The 18,181-nt window shown below is 35.5% G+C and overlaps 1 pseudogene; it reads right to left on the bottom strand.

Moving 5' to 3' along the window:
• Positions 1-9,644: 9,644 nt before the first annotated feature.
• LOC103122120 (casein kinase II subunit beta-like) lies at positions 9,645-11,317 on the bottom strand (annotated as a pseudogene).
• Positions 11,318-18,181: the final 6,864 nt, after the last annotated feature.

The following is an 18,181-nucleotide window of genomic DNA, read 5'->3' as shown; positions in this document are numbered from 1 at the left end:
ATATTTTTTAAAAATTTTTTAAAAAAATTAAAAAGAAAACAAGGAAAACTATTTAATAGAGTCTGCACGGTCAACAGCTACAATTGAGGTGGTAGACAAAAATTTTAAAACCTGACACAAAAAGACTGTAATATATTCTAACTTCATAAAAGGATTTGAAGTTTCCTGTGTCTCGGGATAATCAAATGTGCTATTCTAGATTTTTTTTTTCTATGAATTAAAGATGATCTGAGTTACGTAAAGTTGTCAAGTCCATTCTAGACATGGGAGGATGAAGCAAAGAAAGGTTTAATCATTTTCCCATTATACTGAGCCTACAATGGAGGTAAATAAGGCAGGAAAGAGAGAAGAATAACTATCTCCTAGGAATCATGCCAGATTGGAAGAAAGTCAGTGGGACTCCAGAGCCCATTTTATAACCTCCTATCTCCATACTCTGTTGTATACTAAGATGGAATTGCTCAGTCTCATAGGGGCATTACAAATTTACATATAAATATATTCACATATATATATGTGGTTTTTGTTTTATTTCTCTTTGTGTGTGTTTTCTTCAATAAAATGAACTGTGTACTGTGTCCTATTTTCTGGAGTTTTTTTTTTATACAACTTAAATCTTAAAGATATTTCCATGTATCAGTTGTACTTGTTTATAGTTGCAGTGAATGTTTATGCAGTACAAATTCCTAGTAGTGAAATTGTTTGGTCAAGGTAATTCTGTATTTTTAAGTGTATTTACAATATGTTTTTTGCCACTTTGACCTAATGCATGATTAAAGTCACTAGACATTGGTGGATTCCAGAGGTAAGCATTACAGGTATTTAGCCACATACCTTATACCTATGTGATAGTATCTCATACTCTTTGTATATTTTCTGTTTATCTGTATAATGAATTATGAGCAAAGGTTGTTTTCATTTTACAAATAAACTGAAGACATAGTAAACTTAGGAGGCTTTTTTATGATCTTCCAAAAAATCAAAATCCGATCTGGAATTGGAAAAAATAAAACGCATTTGTAATTATTTCCTCTAAAAATCAGACTGGCATAATAAATAATAAAGAACTTGGTTTGTACTCAGCTGTTAACATGTCCATCTACATAAGTTTTAGAAAGTGAAAAAGATGCGAAGTCAGGCATTTTGAGGAAAGAATTGCTTAAGAGGGGGTTGAGGGTGTTTTCTTGTTCAAAAATACTATCATCTTCTGATCCTAAAAAGTAAAAAATAAGGAATGAGCTGTTTGCCAATAAAAGGAAAATAAAATTTTAAAGAATCAAAAAAGAGTGACTGAAGAATCACCAAAAATTGGTCCTAAAACCCGCCCTCCCCCCCAAATGAACAAAATAAGTCCACAAGCCATACTGTCTGACAGAATTCAGTGTAACTCAAACTCAACCTTCTCACCTAAGAATAGTATTCAACCTAGGACTTTCTTCTCTAAGTGGAGGGGTAAGAAATGACAACTACTTTATCAGTAGAGAATTACAATTTGAATTTTTCTCAGAGATAATTTATATCAACTAAAAGATCTTACTCTTAAATATTACTTATGATTGAACAATAGGTATCATTAGATAAAAGAATTTTGAAGAGGAGTGAATAAGTGTCTCTGCCAAAATGAATACAGAAATATATTCTTGATCATCTTGATCAGTATAATGACAGAAAGAGTAGGAAACCTGTAATGATGTTTTTACAAAAACTACTCAGATACCCTAAGATTTTAATATACAAGTTTCAATTAAGAATTCTGTAATGCCTTAAGATGTCTATTCTCAACAGGTATTAAAAAATAGAGAACTATGTTTTGGCTACATTCACTGGGTTATCATGTAATTGATGTATAAATTATCAACCTCCTCCAATCCTGACTGTATAAATCACAGATGAGAGGATTTAGGATTGAATCAAGCACAAATGTTCATGTTGAATAAACTGCCTACCACTTCCAACAAAATCTTTAGAAAACATTCAAGTTTTTGCTACCAGTCTAGGGTTAGGAATATTTTTTTAAAAAAGAAATACCCTTTAGGACCTATATTTTTCTGAAAATAACTTATTCTTTAAAAAATATTTCTTGTTAGTGTCTTATTAGTGATTTATAAGATTATAAAACTACAGGTGGATTGCTCCTCACTGCACCTACCATCAAAGTTCTGAAAGAGAAGGTCTAGGATCATAAAAACTATTGATAAGAGACTGTGCACTATTACAGAATACTACTGGGAGTTAGGGATAGAATTCACACTTTGGTGTGAAGCAAGACACTGTATTCTGGTCACTCTGTTTTAAAAATAAAAATTTCTATGAACTTTTCCAAGGACTTATTCACATTTCAGCTGACCAAGATATTTTGATGCAGTATTAAGGAATGAACCCAGGGTCTTGTTCATGGATAATACTGCTAAGCTATCTCCATGACCCAAATTTTAGTCTGTATTTTGAGAGGCAGAAATGAGAAATAAAGAAAAACCAAAGCAACATTTCAACAAACATGAAGTTCCACTAGTGCTGCCCTAAATGGTGCTGGAAATTAAATGCAGGGACTCATGCATGGTAAGGCATGCATTCTATCTGACAGACCACCTCCCAGGCTCCTAACCAAGATATTTAATTTAATTTAATTTTACTTTATTTTATTGGGGGAGGATGGTTAATGGTACACAATATATAGTCTTTAACAAAGGAACCCTCCTGCACTGCTGCTGGGAATGTCAATTGGTCCAACCCTTGTGGAGAGCAATCTGGAAAACTCTCAGAAGGCTTGAAATGGACCTATCCTATAACCCTGCAATTCCTCTTCTGGGGGTATATATTAAGGAACCAAACACACATATCCAAAAAGATTTGTGTATACCTATGTTCACAGAAGCACAATTTGTAATAGCCAAAACATAGAAGTAACCCAGGTGTCCAACTACAGATGAGTGGCTGAGAAAGTTGTGGTATATATACACAATGGAATACTTACTCAGCTATTAAAAATGGTGAATTCACATACTTCACCCCTTCCTGAATGGAGCTTGAAGAAATTGTGTTAAGTAAGATAAGTCATAAACTAAAGGATGAATATGAGATGATCTCACTCACAGACAGAAATTGAAAAACAAGATCAGAAAGAAAAACACTAGGCACAACTTGGACTGCATTTGGTGTATTGCACCTAAGTAAAAGACTCTGTAGTGTGGGGAGGGGGAAGAGTTTAGGTCTTGGAACATGGTGGCAGAGTGGGGGTTGAATTGTTATGTGGAAAACTGGGAAATGTTACACATATACAAACTATTGTAGTTTACTGTCTACTGTAAACCATTAATCCCCCAATAAATTTTTTTAAAAATCAATATAGTCTTTAACATATAGGCACACCCTCTCTTTCCTTTTGATTGATGTCTAAGAGACACACCAGGACCCCAATGTCCCTTCATCCTACCCCTTTCCCTTCTTCTCCAGAGTCTTTTGCTTTTGTCCAACATACCACACCCAGTCCAAAAGACAGTAAGGAAGGACATAAGCTGACCAAGAGTTTTAATAGCTCTCTTATTTCTAAACCACATATCTGAGGTCTTCTGTAACAACCAATCTAAAACAAAATTTTTTTCATTTATATTTCTCTATGGCTCCAGCTAAGATTCTCTTCCCTCTTTAGGGAATTCCTGATAAATGTGGACCTTATAAGGAGTTGTCTATTACAGAAGGACAGAAACTATGACACCTTCATAGAAAGCTCAACAGATGCTCAAAGCAAACAGGCACTGAAAGAACTATGAGGTGGTTGTTGCTGTGGCAACCATGCACACCTAAATGAACAAAATTTATCATCCTAGTAGGATACATTGGCATCAACAGCATGACAACACCTTCTTTTACTGGGGAATGTATATACTCAAAAGTATAGTTTCTTGGGAAAAAAATGTCTTATAATTGCAAACAAACAGAATAACCATTATGTACTTACTTACCACATTGCTCCAAGCCAAGGACAAGGACCTATGTTATGCTGCTTCCCTGCTGAAGTTAAGGGGGACCTTTCAAACTCCTGGGCCTTTTGTGTGCCTTTCTACTTCATTATATCACCCTACTGTTAGTTTCCTATTGAGCTTTTGTTATAAGCAGATAAGGCTAAAAGAGAAGTGAAGAAAAGCAGAAGATACAAAAAAAGAAAAAGGGAAAATTAGTTATATCACATAATTGGACCCTTCTTGGCCTTGAGGAAGGTACAATACATATTAATTAAGTAGATTAATATGTTGCTTGCTGAAGAAACTATTCTAGACAGTAGAAACTAAGCTTAAACCACATAAAACCTCTTCTTTTTTTCTAGACTGAAGTTAGTTGAGCCATTGCTCAGAATAATTAGATAAATTTAATTGTTGAAGAGAAACAGAAAGTAGGAAAGACAATTTCCTTGGCATTTTAGACATTATTTAAAATCTGTTGGGCTAAACAATTTTAAATCAAGAAACTTTTTCAGAAATCACCCAGGCTTGTTCTATTAATTGAACTGTACAATGGAAACAGTCATGTATGAGTCCAGGAGTTGACTGGGCAGTAGGATACATGTTTTATATATGTGAGGCTCTGGGTACGATCCCTGGCCTGAGTTGCAGAGCTTTGGTCTCTCTTGCATACATATACAGTAAAAAAGTTCATGCAATACATGGGGGTCGGGCTGTGGCGCAGTGGGTTAAGCGCATGTGGCGCAAAGCATAAGGACCTGCGTAGGGATCCCAGTTCGAGCCCCCAGCTCCCCACCTGCAGGGGGGTCGCTTCACAGGCGGTGAAGCAGGTCTGCAGGTGTCTATCTTTCTCTCCCCCACTCTGTCTTTCCCTCCTCTCTCCATTTCTCTCTGTCCTATCCAACAACGAATAGCGTTAACAAGGGCAATAATAATAACCACAACGAGGCTACAACAACAATGGCAACAAAAGGGGGAAAAAGTGGCCTCCAGGGGCGGTGGATTCATGGTGCAGGCACCGAGCCCAGCAATAACCCTGAAGGAAAAAAAAAAACTTAAAAATAAATAAATAAATAAATAAAAATTAAAAAATTAAAAAAAAATGTTCATGTAATACAATGGCCATTCAAGTAAAGTATAACACTTTGATTCATTTTTAGACAGAAGTTTTATTCCCTAAACTCTTCTTATTATTCATTATTGTTTTTTTAATTTCTTTTTTATGTTTCAAGTTCCATTCAAGTTTTAACAAAAAAGGAAATCTCATCATTTCTCATCTCTGGATAGTATTCCTATGCTCGAGCACATGTGCATGTGCCGTGTGTGTGTGCATGTGTGTGCATGCATGCATGCACACACATGTGTATACCACAACTTCTTTAATTGCTCATTTGTCATTGGGCATTTGGGTTGTTTCCAAATGTGGGCTATTGTAATGGTTGTAGGTATGCAAATACCGCTTTGGTTATATTTTTGAATTCTTTGGATATATATATATATATGTATAAGACAAGTAGCGAATTATATGGTAGATTCATTTTTAATATGTTGAAAAAATACACAATTTCCATAGAGGCTGAACCAATTTACATTTCCACCAACACTGTCACAAGGTTTCTCTTTTTTTTTTTTAACTAAACCCTTGACATCACTTGTGTTTCTGTCTTTTATATTTTATGAGATTCTCACAGGTATGAGATGGTAATATATATATATATATATATATATATATTATATATATATATATATATATATATAACTTTTGTTACTGTTATTGAACTGTGTGAGCTATTTTTTTGTTATCAGCCCTTTGTCTGGTATATGGCTTGTGAAAATCTTTTCCATTCAAAAGGATGCCTTTTGTGCTGCTTTTTCACTTAATGTAGTCCTGTGAATTTAGTTTTGCCTTTATTTTCCTTGCTGTTGAATTCAAATCTCTGAAGACATTTCCAAAAGAGACATCATGAACTGTTCTACCAATGCTTTCTCCTCTGTATTTTATAGTTTTTGGTTTAACATCCAAGTGTTAGACCCATTTGCAGTTGATTTTGGTGTGAGGTGAGACATGGTGATCCTCTTTTACTTGCTGCTACCCAATTTTCCTAGCACCATTTATTGAAAACACATTCCTTTCTAAACCATTTAATGTTCTGGGTCTCCTTTTTATATATTAACTGCCTATATGTGCATGGCTTATTTCTAGACTCTCAATTATGTTTATTGATCTATGCTGCCTATTTTTATTCTAGCACCATGCAGTTTTATGATGATCCCTTAGTATAGTTTGGAGTCAGAAAACGTGATACCCCCATTCCTGTTCTTTCTTTTTAGTTTTCCAGTATTATTCTGTTGATTCTGGATCTCTTCTGGTGTTAAATAAACTTCTGTATCATTTTTCCTGTTCCCATAAAGAATGGCAGGCAAATTTTGATAGAGACTTCACTGAATCTGTATGTTGCTTTGAGTAGGATGGTCATGTTAATGATGTTAATTCTACCAGTATATGGACATGAAATATCTTTCCATTTCTTTATGTCTCTCTCATTTCCTTGAGTAGCATTTCATGGATTTCAATGTACAAGTCCTTCACCTCCTTTGTTAAATTTATTCCTAGATATCTATTATAAATGGGATCAGTTTATTTCTTCTTTCTGTAGTTTACTGCTTGCATAGAGGAATACTAGTAATTTTTACATATTAATTTTTAGCCTGCTACCTTGCTAGATTGCTTAATTATTTCTAGGAGTTTTATACTGGATTACTTTGGATTTTTTTCAAATATAATGGTTTTTTTTAAAAGATTTTATTTATTTATTTATGAGAAAGACAGGAGGAGGGGGGAAGGAACCAGGCATCACTCTGGTATGTGTGCTGCTAGGGATTGAACTCAGGACCTCATGCTTGAGAGTCCAATGCTTTACCTACTCTGCCACCTCCCGGACCATGACTTTGGATTTTCTAGGTATACTGTCTTGTTACCTGCAAATAATTGCAGTCTTACTCATTTTCTTCCCATTTGAATTCCTCTAATTTCTTTTTCTTTACTAACTGTTGCACGTAGAACTTCAAGTACTATGCTGAATAGTAAGTAACAAGGATATAGGGTAGCCTTGTCTTGTTCCTTATCTAAGAAGGGGGAAAGAATTTTCAGGATGCTACTCATTTTCATCTGTGACTCACAACTCCACAGTATGGTATTTAAAACATTTATACTTTTGTTTTTACATAATAAAGACACTTATTTGTCTACTTGTTTGTAAAAACAAAATAAAAATTGAATCTACCACTAGTCATGTTTATACTGAGCAATGAACATTTTATATAAAGTTAATTATGTGTTTTTACTAACTCTTTTTGCCAAATACAGAAATTTTCCTGAGTAGACTGACTGGAATTAAGATGTCTGATCGCAGGATCATTCTCACTGACTCTTTGCTAAGTCAGCTAATATATGCATGTTTGGACCTCAAATGAGTTTCTAAGAACCTTGTCTTAACCCTGCTCTGTTAAAGTACACAAATAGTAATGTGCTGTTTTAGGAACAATACAGTTGGTACTATAACAGTTGGTCCTATAAATGTGAAAGCCAAACAAGTTCTATAAAGCTATCATATTTTAAGTGCACCCAATAAGTTGGTTATCTGAGTAGAAGATGTGGATTATAGTTCTGTTGGCCACTAACTTGTGGTTGCATCTCTCTCTGCATCTCACTTTTGTCTCTCAATTAAAAAAGGCTGTACAAATTATAGGTCAGTGCCTCTTCCAGCTTGATTACTACAGTATACTGGTAAAGATCAAATAAGAAGTGAGGATCTTTTGGTGAATCTTTCTGTAAAGCAAGAAACCACTTCCTGGTTTATCTCTTTCTCTAAAGAGTAAGCAAACGCCTGAGTGATACACTTGACCCATATGATTAGGTTCTGATAAGCACAAAAAAAGTCTCTGCCTAGTCACATAATTCTGTAGTCCCAAAGAAAGGGGAAGTTGTTGGGTATTTTCTCCACTAAAGTTTAAAAGTAAGACTAGGACTAACCATTTCCTGCCATGAGGATTGTGCAGGGTTTTCAGTAAAGCTAAATTTAATCAAAGGATCAATCATTTCAGAAACACTTGAGTTCTTGCTGAAAGCCAAGCTTCCAGGAAGCTGTCAGGAAGAAAATGGCAAGAGAGGCAAGATAGGATCCCAGTCTCCTGGATCTTAGCAGCTAGTTGGGGAACAGAGACAGGTAAGCAAGCAATACTGGAGACAGGTGTATGATAATTGCCATATAAGGAGAAGTAGAAAGCATAATGCAAACAAATACAGGAAGGGCACATAGACACTCTGAGAAGGCTGGGCTAGGTATTACCAGGAACATTTTCTGGAGTTAGTGACGTCTTAATAATGAGTTGGAGCCAGCCACATAATCAAGTTTAGCTCACATGCTAGAAATACAGCTGAAAGTGGGCTCTAGAGTTAGATTCCACAAACACTTAACTGAATTCCTGATGAAAATCAAGCTTTTAGGCAGCTGTCTGAAATAAAATGGCAAGTGGCAGATAGCATCCTAGACTTCAACTCCCTATACAACCACTTTATAGTTGTATAGGCCTGGCTAGTGCTTCTCTGCTCACTAAACCTTAGTTTCATTATCTGCAAAATTGGAATAATAATATAACTAAGTCATGGCTTGTTGTAAGGATTAGGTAAGTGAATCCATGTAAGCTTTACCTTGCAAAAGTCTAAGTACTACTGCTCTTATTATTGAGTCAGACAGATTGTGGGAAGGGATAAATAATATTCTAAGCATGATACCTGTGCATGAGTTGGTCCAGAGTGGACAAAAATGTGGCAATTTAGTATTCTGAAAGTAGTCTAACCTAGTCCTGCTAGAGAGAAAATGTGAGGAGACAATAAGATGAGAATATAGCAAAAAGCAGGCACAAGAGAGCAAAAGGCCCTGTACACTGTGCTAAGGAATTTGAAGTTCAACTTGAAAGAATGAGGAGAATTTAAGTGCTCTAAAAAAGAAAAAGAAAAAGAAAAGCTCATGATATTCATTATCCATATTAGTAGGAGAGAAGTATGGTTCCCATATAGATGATATGTATTTTAACCCCAAAACATCTAAAATTCTGCATCTACTCCCATGTTCATCTACAGAGTACAAGGTACTGTTGGAATTCAATAACTCACTATCTTCTAAGAATTCCTTTTCTTGATGAGTTGGAGATACTGGACATTCAAATAACTGTGGTTATGTCAGGAGAAGCACTGCCAAAATAATGTAACTTAGCCTTAGAGACGCAGTTCAGAAAATTAACATAGTATATCTTTTCATGAGCTATGAATTGCAATGCATAGCAGGCCTCTCCTGAGTCATTAAAATTCCTCTATTAAATTACAGAAAAGTCCAGGCAACTAGCCTGGCCCTAGCTGATTTTTGTAAAATACAGATCTCTCTCTTTTTTATGCAGGAAAAAAGCAAGCACAACCTATAGTAACAGAACCTTTTATAATACAGGATACAATATGCACACTTCTTCTGCCCATCTATTTAAACCTAACCTCTAAGAAGAACTATAATAACAAATCAAGGATTATTTTATTTTATTTTTTAATTTCTTTATTGGGGGATTAATGTTTTACATTCGACAGTAAATACAATAGTTTGTACATGCATAACATTTCTCAGTTTTCTACATAACAATACAACCCCTACTAGGTCCTCTGTCATTCTTTTCAGACCTGTATTCTCCCCCGCCACCCACCCTAGAATCTTTTACTTTGGTGCAATACACCAACTCCAGTTCAGGTTTCTACTTATGTTTTCTCTTCTGATCTTGTTTTTCAACTTCTGCCTGAGAGTGAGATCATCCCATATTCATCCTTCTGTTTCTGGCTTATTTCACTTAACATGACAAATCAAAACTTTTTGAGATGAGTTCAAGAATAGCTACAATACATGTATATAAGGACTGAAAAAATTCAATACTTACAAATAATCTGGAAAAAGAAATAAGCAAGAAATTAATGATACAGACAACCTTAAGTATGTCTGGGTAATTTAATGTCAAATTACCATAGGCCATTCAAAAGGAGAGTACACAAGGGAGTGGCATGTTTTTGGCAGTGTATTTGGAAGAAAACAATTCAAATCCTTCTTGTAAATATATGAACTATCAGAACCCAAAACTAACACCTGGAATTATTGTATGATCCCTGTCAGACTACTAAAGTCAGGAAACTTCGGATATCATGAAGATGACTTTTCTTACACTTTATTTCAATTTTCCCAACCCAATAATGACACTATTACTTTAAACTAAAAACCACACAGGGTTTCCAAAAGGGTGGCAGCAAAGAACCAGTGGCATCAAAGATGGAGGATCAGCAAATTGTCTTGACTGGACTCTTGATATTGCTGGCTGCTTAGACCTATAGCTGGTAGGCCATCAAATGAATCTTGACACCACAGAGCCAGGGCACAAATTAATTGGCAGGCTGCTTGGGCCAGTATTCAGGGTGCAACATGGAATGCATGTGAGGGAAAGCAGTGCTGAAGTAGACACCACCCATGTGGTGGTACAGAGATGATTAGGGATGTACACATCTGTGCACTTGGGGCAGGTGAGCTTCACCATGGCTTCCCCTGGGATGTCTGAAAGGCTGGTGAAAAACATTGACTGATTCTGACAGTACACACAAGAGTAGTAGTAGCCAAAGTCTCCCTGTTGATATTTTTCCAACATTTGGGTGATCCCTTGATTGGTGAGGATATAGCGGGTGTGGATCAATCCATAAAGCATCTCAGCTGTTTGCTCAATCAGGTCACTCTGGTTAGGGCTGTCTTGCAGCTCTTCATCAAGCTCCAAGATTCATGTCTAGAGCTTGTCAATAGTAAGGCACCTGATCATTGAGTTCAGTGAGATTGTATTTGTCCTTGATACAACCTTCATCCACAGAACCAGAAAATCCAAGATACCTCTGACAAGCTCATATTCACATCACTGGGAGGATGGGGCTGGGAGTGGAGTGGGGAGTCCTCTTCACCAAAAACATCTGCAATGGAGGATTTACTGCAAACTACCTAAATGTACTGTGCAAGCGACTGGGTACAATATGAATGACATGATATGAATATTCACGTTGACTGTCTTACTTTCTAGCAGGTGAAATAAGATATTGATATTATCTATATGAGACGTGAACATAGGCCACACAAAATAACAAAACCACAATATTGAAGTAGAAAATGTATTATACAAACTTCCTACACACATTGAAAGGATTTTACTATGTCAATAAATCATACAAATAAGGTATATTTTTAGTAACCCCATTCATTTTAAGTCCTAACTTGGTCCACTATAGCCATTGTGATTTTACTAACAATTCCGTTAAAAGTCTAGAATCAGTGGCATATTGATTAGCAGGCCATAGCAGCAAAGGAATGATGGGGAGTTTATGAATGGGGCTAAACTCTAGAGTGTGTCTCAAAAGTAGATGCTAAACAGATAATTTTTTTTATGATATAAGAAGTTCACTGGCTTTTGAGTGACATCTGCCATAGTTTCTGCTGCCTTTTCCCTTAAAGCATTTGGTTTATCCTACACCCTCTGCAAAGTGCAAGAGACATGGTTGAAAATACACTTTAATGGAGGAAAATAGAAAGCAGGCTCATTGTCAGGATGAAGTAGCTAACACCCTGTTTCTAACCAAGTCAGCTTAGGAAAGCCATTTACTATATTAATAACAACTCTGTCCTCCCCTGCCCTATCCCACTCCAAAAGCTACACACTGGATTTAGGAGATTAATTCTGCTTGCAGAACTGCCAGTTCTCTTCAACCTTTGTAATCAGAATTCAAAGAGAAATCAGTGGTACTTTCACAGAGCTTGAGAGATAAATATCCTTAGGAGCATGGAATTTCCATAGCCTCAAAGTAAGATATACCAATAAAGAGAGATTCTAAGAAAGGAGTTTTCATTTTGTTATTTACATACAAAGCTTTCTTATTCACCTTCATATGTGTGCTCTGACACAGCAAAAAACCTAGGTTTCTAGCTACCTTGGCAGTTATCAATGTCTACTTATTCGGGGTCATCTTTAATTAATGTTAAGAGAGAGACATACTCTATTTTCCATCATTTCCATTATCCATCATTGCTTTGACTTTTGCCTGTGTGCATGTTAGTGGCAAGAGAAATATACTTAAACAGGGATCTCAGTTAATAGAATGCATTTAACTGGGAAATGAGATCCTACACATAATAAAGCCACATATTACAATGGAATTTAAGATCATACATTTTAAATAATGAATATGACATTATTCAAAATATAAGCAATAAAGTCAATGAAGAAGTGTCTAAGTGTGGGTTTCTAATGTAACAAGGTACATTACTAGATATTATGTAAGATTTTTTATGTAATTTTTTAAAAGTTTTTATCTTAGTATGCAAAGAACACAGAACAACGCAAAAATTAAAAGAGAAATCAAAATCAAAGCTGAATATTTCAAATTATAGAGGAAGAGGAACATTTTGTAGAGTTGCAAGGGATATATGCCTGTTGTTATTGCTTAAATCAGTTTGAGCATACACTGCATTTTAAATAAGTTGTTTTCCCAGCTTGTTTTTTTATATATAAATAAACAAAATTATAATCTCAAATTCATAGTGAGGCTCCAGATAATTGCTTTTACTTTTATAATTGGGAGTCAGCTGTATCTTGAAATGGAGAAAGTCTGAAAGCCACTCTGGGAATAGCACACTGTATGAATTCAAATGATATGGGAGGAAGACTTCCTTAGTGAAAGAACATAGCACCTGTGTGACAGCATTGGGACTACTAAATTTTGTCTCATCCTTCTGAGGTCTCCAGATATATGGATCAAGAAAATGAAGAATCGGGTGGAATCGGGTGCACCCAGTTGAGCACACACGTTACAATGTGCAACGACCCAAGTTCAAGCCCCTGGTCCCCACGTGCAGGGTGGAAAGCTTTGCAAGTGGTGAAGCAGGGCTACAGGTATCTCTCTGTCTCTCTCCCTATCCCCCCCTCCCCTCTTGATTTCTTTTTTTTTTATTTTTCCCCTGTTGATTTCTGACTATATTTAATAAACACATTAAGATAATAAAAAAATTAAAAAGAAGTTTTAAAAAAAAGAACATGAAGAATCATTTCATTACTAAATGAAAAATTAAAGTATTCCCAAACTGTCCAATTTTACACCTACCAATTCCATCTTTTTATGAGCCAGTTTACAAAATGGTAGGTCATCCTTGTATAACTAACCAGAATTTCCAATAATACCACTCAATGTCCACCAGTTAAGTTATAATTCCTGCTTAGTATTCACCATCTAAAACCAGGGTCCTCATTTAGTAAAAAGACCCATTTCCAGATAGTCATTTTATAAAGCTGATCATGAAGATGTGAAGAGGGGTAAGAAATGCAAATAGAAGCATATATTTGACAAATAAAAAGAAATAAAGGAGCCACAAAAATAACTCATTTGGAGAGAGTTCCTATTTTGTTATGTGCATGACCCAGGTTTAAAGTCAGACCCACCATTCTAGGGGTCATTTTGGTGCTGTGGCATCTCAACCTCTGTCTCTCTATCTGTGTTTCTCTCTTTTCCTATCTGAAAAAGCTAAATCAGAGTAGTAAATCATTAGTGACAACAATGAAGAAATAGAAATAAAGATAAAAATATCCAGAAAGATAGCACCAACAACACTAGGACTTTCATGCCAGAGACCCCCGAAGTCCCAAATTCAATTCACAGTGCTCTGGTCTCTATATGTATACAGGTCTATCACTCTCTTGTGAAAACATAAATAAAAATTAAAATAAATATGCATATACATGTATCTAGAGGTTGACATCACAACAAGATGCCAGTGGGTAGTAAAATGTCCCAACACTTGATACAAATAAAATAAGTAAAAGAGTATATACATTCCTGAAAGATACAATACAGACTTGAACACATGGAAACACACTCTCTAGTCTTCAATAAGCTCATTTAACATCATAAATATGTTGACTCTTCCTAAGGTTAGTTATAAGTGTAATTTCATCCCAATAAAAATGCCAACAAAATTTTACATGGAATTACTGAAAACTAAATTAAAGTTCATTTGGAAATATAAACATACAATGATAAGCAGAAAAAAGCTGGAAAACTATGATGGTACAGTGGGGAGAGGGAAATAATTCAACCAGACACTAAAAACATAAAGCCTCCAAGTTTCAGTTTGCTCTACTGGATTGATAAAGACTTTTAAGCACAATGCAAAATCCAGAGGCAATAAGAGAAAATATAAATAAGTTTGACTACATAAAAATGCTTGTATGGCAAAAGAAAAATATAAAATCAAAAGATTAACAAATGAGCAAATAAATTGCAACATATGTCACATATATCCCATATATATATAGATAGAGAGAGAGAGAGAGAGAGAGAGAGAACTCTTTAGAAAATTAGAGACAAAGGACGAAAAACTAACAAGGAACATTACCAGACAAACATAGAAGTTCAAAGTGGCTAAAATGAGGGGCTGCCTGGTGGTGCATAAGTTCCCCTAACAAAGAACTAAGGTCAAGCCCCAGGATCCCTCCTGCAGGGGCAAAATTGATGAGCAGTTAAGCAGTGCTGCAGGTTTTTCTCTTTCTCTCTCCCCTCTCATTGTCTCTCTATTGTATCAAAATTAATTAAAGTTTAAAAAATAATAAGGTGGTTTGAACTTACCCATTATAGGAGAAATTCATATTGAAACAACAAACTGTCATTTCTAATCTATTAGATTAATGAAAAATTTGAATTTGACAACATAAACTTTTGTCAAGACTGCAGAGAAAACAAGCACTCTCTTGTATTACTGATGTGAAAGCGAAGAGACAAAACTTTTCTGTAAGGAAATTTGTATTTCCTGTCAAATGTAAAGCATTAATTCCCCAATAAAGAAATTTTAAAAAAAAAAAAAAAGGAAAAAGAAGAAAAAAAAGTTTAATTAAGTGGAAAGTATAAAATTATAGAAATAGTTCCAACCATAATATTAATAACAATCAGTGAGGGTAAATTTAATAATTGCAGAAATGAAGACAACTATGGAGGAAAGGACTATCAGAATTAGAAAAACAACTAATGAGACCCTCAAGGAAAATACTAGCTACCTCAAGGTAATCAGAGAACTAAAAGCTGAAAGAGCTGAACTAAAGGGTCAATTAGCAGAACAAGCTAATACTATAACTGAACTGAAGAAAGAAGCTGAGGGAAGGGAAAGCAGATTAACAAAAGCAGAAAACAGAATTAGCCAGACAGAGGATGAGCTAGAGAAAACTAAGAAAGAGGTAAAAGAGCTCAAAAAGAGATTGAGAGACATTGAAAACAACAACAGAGACATATAGGATGATCTCAAAAGAAGTAACATTCGTATCATTGGCCTGCCAGAGGAAGAAAGAGAAGAAGGGGAAGTAAACATTCTAGAGGAAATAATAAAAGAAAACTTCCCAGACCTAAACAATGGAAAGGACATTAAGATTCAAGAGGCCCAGAGAGTCCCAAACAGAATCAACTCAGACCTGAAGACACCAAGACACATCATAGTTACAATGAAAAGAAGTAAGGATAAAGAAAGGATCCTAAAGGCTGTAAGAGAAAAAAAAAAAGTCACATACAATGGAAAACTCATAGGATTATCATCAGACTTCTCCACTCAAACTCTAAAAGCCAGAAGAGAATGGCAAGATATCTATCAAGCCCTCAATGAAAAAGGGTTTCAACCAAGGATAATATATCCTGCTAGACTTACATTCAAACTAGATGGAGGGATCAAAACCTTCTCAGACAGACAACAGTTAAAGGAGGCAACCATCACCAAGCCTGCCATGAAAGAGGTTCTAAAAGACCTTTTATAAACAAGAACATCACCATAATACTTAGCATATACTAGAGCAAATAAAAAAAATGTTGAATAATGGCACTACAATACATTAAATCCATAATATCAACAAATGTCAATGGATTAAATTCACCCATTAAAGAGTGGGAGGATGGATCAGAAAACACAACCCAACCATATGCTGCTTGCAAGAATCCTACCTGACCCAACAAGACAAACACAGACTTAAAGTGAAAGGATGGAAAACTATCATACAAGCTAATGGACCACAACAAAGGGCAGGAACAGCCATTCTCATCTCTGACACAATAGACTTTAAATTAAATAAAGTAATAAAAGATAGGCAAGGCCTATCTTTTAGGCCTTGATTAGAGGATCAATCAACCAAGAAGATTTAACAATTATTAACATCTATGCACCCAATGAGGGACCATCTAAATACATCAAAAACATACTGAAAGAACTACAAAAATATATTAATAGTAATAAAATAATAGTGGGAGACTTTAACACCCCACTCTCACACTTAGACAGATCAGAAAAGCAGAGAATCAACAAAGAAACAAGAGAATTAAATGAAGATATGGACAGACTAGACCTCCCAGACATTTTTCAGAGTTCTTCACCCAAGAAAATTTGAATACACATTCTTTTCAAATCCACACAACACATACTCAAGAAAAGACCACATGTTAGGCCACAAAGACAGGATCAACAAACTCAAGAGCATTGAAATCATCCCAAGTACCTTCTCAGACCACAGTGGAGTAAAGCTAACATTTAACAATAAAAAGAAAATTACTAAAAGACACAGAATTTGGAAACCAAACAACATACTGCTTAAGAGCCACTGGGTTAGAGAGAGACTCAAGCAAGAAATTCAAACGTTCCTGGAAACAAATGAAAATGAAGACACAAGCTATCAAAATATTTGGGACACAGCTAAAGCAGTACTGAGAGGGAAACTCATAACCATAGGGTCACATATTAAAAAACAAGAAAAATCCCAAATAAATGACCTTACTGCACATCTTAAGGACTTAAGAGGAAGAGGAACAAAGGAAGCCTAAAGCAGCCAGAAGGACACATAAATCACTAAAATGAGAGCAGAAATAAACATTGAAAATAAGAGAACCATACAAAAGATCAATTAAGCCAAATGTTGGTTCTTTGAAAAATTAAACAAGATTGACAAACCCCTAGCCAGACTCACTAAAAAAAAAAAAAAGGAAGACTCAAATTAATAGAATTGTAAATGATAGAGGAGATATCGCAACTGACACCAAGAAACCCAGAAAATCATGTGAATCTTCTATGAAGAACTATACACCACCAAGCTAGAGAATCTGGAAAAATGGAACAATTCCTAGAAACATATGTACTTCCAAAACTGAACCAAGAAGAACTACAAAACCTAAATGCACCAATCACAGACAAAGAAATTGAAAATGTTATTAAGAATCTCCCCAACAACAAAAGTCCTGGGCCACATGGCTTCACAAATGAATTCTACAAAAATTTCAGGAAACAGTTAATACTTATACTTCTAAAGCTCTTCCACAAGATCAAAGAAACAGGAATACTCCCTTCCACCTTCTATGAAGCCAACATCACCCTGATACCAAAATCAGATAGAGACACAACAAAAAAGTGAAACTACAGACCAATATCTCTGATGAACATAGATGCCAAAATACTAAAGAAAATCCTAGCCAACCAGATACAACAGTATATCAAAAAGGTTGTTCATCATGACCAAGTGGGATTTATCCCAGGAATGCAAGGCTGGTTCAACATAAATAAGTCAATCAATGCAAATAAAGACAACATTGAGATACCACCTCACTCCTGTGAGAATGGCATACATCAAAAAGGACAGCAGCAACAAATGTTGGAGAGGATGTGGGGACACAGGAACCCTTCTGCACTGCTGGTGGAAATGTAAATTGGTCCAGCCTCTGTGGAGAGCAGTCTGGAGAACTTTCACAAAGCTAGACATGGACCTTCCATATGACCCCATAATTCCTCTCCTGGGGATATAGCCCAAGAACTCCATAACACCCAACCAAATGTGGACACCTATGTTCATAGCAGCATAATTTGTAATAGCTAAAACCTGGAAGCAACCCAGGTGCCCAACAACAGATGAGTGACTGAGAAAGCTGTGGTTTATATACAAAATGGAATACTATGCAGCTATTAAGAACAAAGAACCCACCTTCTCTGACCCATCTTGGATGGAGCTAGAATAAATTATGTTAAGTGTGCTAAGTCAGAAAGATAAAGACAAGTATGGGATGATCCCACTCATAAACATAAGTTGAGAAAGAA

The sequence above is a fragment of the Erinaceus europaeus genome, chromosome 2 (assembly GCF_950295315.1).
Source record: "Erinaceus europaeus chromosome 2, mEriEur2.1, whole genome shotgun sequence".
Lineage (NCBI taxonomy): Eukaryota > Metazoa > Chordata > Mammalia > Eulipotyphla > Erinaceidae > Erinaceus > Erinaceus europaeus.
The sequence above is the reverse complement of the archived record's forward strand: the minus strand, read 5'-3'. Positions and strand labels throughout refer to the sequence as shown.